This window comes from Micromys minutus (genome assembly GCF_963924665.1).
Source record: "Micromys minutus genome assembly, chromosome: X".
Taxonomy (NCBI): domain Eukaryota; kingdom Metazoa; phylum Chordata; class Mammalia; order Rodentia; family Muridae; genus Micromys; species Micromys minutus.
Window position 1 is genome coordinate 33,723,124 of NC_137970.1, and position 4,352 is coordinate 33,727,475.

Sequence of the window (4,352 nt, forward strand, 5' to 3'; positions counted from 1 at the left end):
ACAGATTTATAATCTGTTCTTTTAAATATTTTTATTTCTTTGAGATATGATATGGAGACAATAGAAATGTTTGGTTTCCTTGAAGGCTGCCCTGTTTAAATTCCTAAGACGGACACCTGTTGAACTTGATTTTATACTACAGTCTCTTAATCACTGAGATCTAAAACCAACTTCAGAAGATCAAAACAGACCAAAGACATAAAACAAGAGTAGAAGATCAGATTCCAAACTTAGGCTGGCTCTGAGTTTCATATTGCCTTTCCTTGAAGGTAATTTTGCATGAATAAATAACATAGGATAGCAGTGCATTATACATGCTCTTGAGGCTTTGTTCATCATAGTATATAAATTAAAGTGGCCAGGAATGGGGGCACACATTTAACTCTAGCATTTAGGAGGAAGAGGCAGATGGGTCTCTGAGTTCAAGGCCTTGAGTAAATAGTATTCCAGGTCACCCAGAATTACACAATGAGACTATCTTTAAAAAAAAAATAGCAAATTAAAACCAACCAAACAAGATTAAGCCAGGTCAGCCTTCTTCCTGACCCTCTTATGAATCTAATGCCACAGGAACTGGAAACTTTCTTTCCAGGGAAGATGCTAATTATTTGTGTGTGTACCCATTGGACCACCTCTGTTCTACTTGAACAAAGACCATGAAGTCACACCATGAATTATCCAGTCACACTTTACTAGACACAATCAATCTTCCCATACCATATTGGTCACTAAATCATCAACCAATCTTACTACTATATTTACAGAAATGATTTCAATTCTTGTTGGGATGATTTGAGCTCTCATGTAATCTCAGAAATTCTATGAACCTCTTAAACCATGATTGCTTTAAACTTACTCTAATTTTAAAGCAAATGAACACATGAAACACATACCCCTTCAAAGCTAGTATCAGGGATAAAGTGAACTGCAGGGGGGCGAGTGGGAGGCAAACTTTCAACAGAACTATAGAATAACTGGCCAGTCCCTCATTTCAAAGCTAGTATGACAGTGCAATTGCAAATTCATTGGTTTTAGCTGGCTAAAAAATTATGTGAGAATTAACTTCCCATTTTTCTAAGAAGAATTAAAAATATTCCATGTTACTCAAATTGAAAGTGTTACAACATTTCAGTTCATTTTTAACTGCTGTTCAATAATTCTCCCCTCACCCAAGATTAATATAACTGATTTTTCTCAATGCTTACCATGCCATCTATGTTAATGATTAGACCTTACATGTATATTGTATTTACAAATTTAATACTTATCAACCACTTTCATTAAAGGTACTTCAGTACTTATAATACTGGCAAATAAGTAATATATGTACATATTTACAGAATAGGAAAATAAGACTCAGAGAGACTAATTCAAAGCAAAAATTTGCACTGACATGGTCAGGTAGCTCAAGCACTAAGGTCAAAGATTAACAAATGGGACTTAATGAGATTTCAAAGTTTCTGTAAGGCTAAGGACATTGTCAAGAAAACAAAACAGCGGCCAACAGAATAGGAAAAGATCTTTACCAACTCCACATCAGATAGAGGCCTAATATCCAAGGTATACAAAGAACTCAAAAAGCTAGACACCAGAGAATCAAATAACCCTATTAAAAATGGGGTACAGAGCTAAACAAAACGTTCTCAATTGAGGAATATCGAATATCGGAGAAATATCTGAGGAAGTGCTCGACATCCTTAGACATCAGGGAAATGCAAATCAAAACAACCCTGAGATTCCACCTCACACCAGTCAGATTGGCCAAGATCCAAAACTCAGATGACTACAGACGCTGGCGAGGTTGTGGAGAAAGAGGAACACTTCTCCACTGTTGGTGGGGTTGCAAACTGATACAACCACTCTGGAAATCAGTCTGGAGATTCCTCAGAAAATTGGACATAGTACTACCTGAAGACCCAGCTATTCCACTTCTGGGCATATACCCCAGAGACACTTTAGTACACAACAAAGATATATGCACCACAATGTTCATAGCAGCTCTATTTATAATAGCCAGAAGTTGGAAAGAACCCAGATATCCTTCAGAAGGTGAATGGATACAAAAATTGTGGTACATTTACACAATGGAGTACTACTCAGCTATGAGAAACAATGACTTAACAAAATTCTTAAGAAAATGCATCTAGAGAAGATCATCCTGAGTGAGATAACCCAGTCACAAAAGAACAGACATAATATGCAGTCACTGATAATGGGATACAAACCCCAGAAAGCACTGAACACTCCTGAAACAACTCACAGACTGTGTGAAGCTCAAGAAAAAAAAGAAAGAAAGAAAGAAAGAAAAGAAAGAAAAGAAAAAAATCATTATGCTCAATTACACACCAAGAAAACGTTGACTAATTCCGGGTTACATCCTGTTTTACATGTACTTTATGCTCATTGTAACTAGTAAGACCTTAATGCACACTATCAAACCTTTGGAAAAAAAAAGCCAAACATTGACAAAAATGTATTCGTATTCTTTTATGCAAAAATCTTTAAAATTTGTACATTTATCTTTTTTTAATAAAGTTGTTCAAAAAAAAATATTAAATTTAATGTGTGTAGAAGAAAGTTCAGGTCAATTTGCTAGGGAATCAATCATATCAAATTCTTCTCTGTAAAGCACATGGTGTTAATGTTTTTGAAGTTTTCCACTATTATTGTTTGTTTATTTTTATGAATCAAGGATTGGCTCAATGTTTAAGGGTTACATAATGGTAAGAGTCTTCCCGAAAACAGATCAAATACTCAAACCTTCATTAATTATTTGACATAATAATTAACATTTTTAGTTTTGTTAGGTTTCTATTCAATTACTACAATGTATGCTAAGTCTGTGTAGTAAATTTACTGCACTCAGTCTAAATCTATAGATGAAATTTACTTACCCCTGAAATTGAACTGTTTCAAACACTAAGCTGCATTTTCAGTGGCAAATTAAGAAACTATTCACAACTTCAATGCAAAAGTCCCTTTCCTCTAAATTAAATTCATATAAGTAGCAGAGAACTTTGACAGTCTGTATTTGAAGTTTCAACATGAAGTAATAGTCTGTTGAATACAGTTCAGGTAGCCATGGCAACAATGGTCATTACCATATACTACCAATGAAAATACCCCCTAAATCTAATCTAATCCTTTAATTAAAAAGAAAACCAAGTTCAAATTTACAGTTGGTAAATTTGGGAGATAACTTTAAAAATACTGGGAGGAAAATCTATTTAGACATTGCTTCTGTGTTTGGTTTATAGTAGGGGTTATTTTTCTTTCTTTCAAGACAACTTCAGTTTGAGTTTCATTCTGCCCACATCAGAACCACCCACACAGTTAGAATTCTGGAGAAACAAAGGTTTTAACGTTTCCTTTTCTAAACATTTCATCAGTAATGAAAGTCCCTAAAACAACCCTCCCCCACAAAACTATTACTTTCACACAGTTATCCATGTACAAGAGAATTTTAGGTTTGGTTTTAGTTTCTCTGCAGTAAGGAAGGAAGTAGGTTGAAGAAAAGAAAAAATAGTAGAAAGACAAAAGAGAAAGGAAGCTACAAAGGGAAAAATGGGTGAATAAAATAAGGAAAAGGAGCACAGGATTAAAATAATAGCAAGCTATTTTAAATGAAAGATGAAAGGCAGGGGCTGGGGAGGGTAGAATGCACAAAATTCATGGAAAGTAGAAACATATTTCTGACAAGCTAGAATAGAAACTTTTGTAATTCTCTGTTTACAGGGACAGTGTCAGCTCTCCATATTTCCACATTGTTTGCTCTGTAACTGCAGTGCCTAACTCCTCAGACTACTGACCTAGCCATATGCCTTCCTCTGACCAAGAGCTTAGCAAGCATGATGAGAGCATAGACTTTACAAGTATTTGTAGAGCTATACTTGCTTCTTCCTTTAACACTGCTGAGAGATCAGTCCTTGACTAGACTGTTTGAAGTACATATAGAAGTTAGGTGCTTCTTTCTTCATAGTCAGAGCTATCTCAAAACACCTGATACACAGAGCTTTATCAGCCAATATCCAAATAATTGCAGCTGACTACATACATGAGAAGGGACCCTCAGTCAATCTACTATAGTAAGAGATCTACTGTGGAAAATTCATATGAAGCATAGGAAATGAAAATGATGCAGTCTATTTCACTGTATCAGTGATTTTTGTCATATAATATTTTATAGATATCAAAAGTCCATGGGGAAATACAGCATACTCATAAAATATAATAACTAAAATACAGATTTTATTTTAAATTAATAGAAGTTGTTAACTGTTAAATAAAAACCTGGAACATTCTCTGAGATAAGATCAATGGAATTCTCCAACTAGAGAAAACTTGGAAAACAG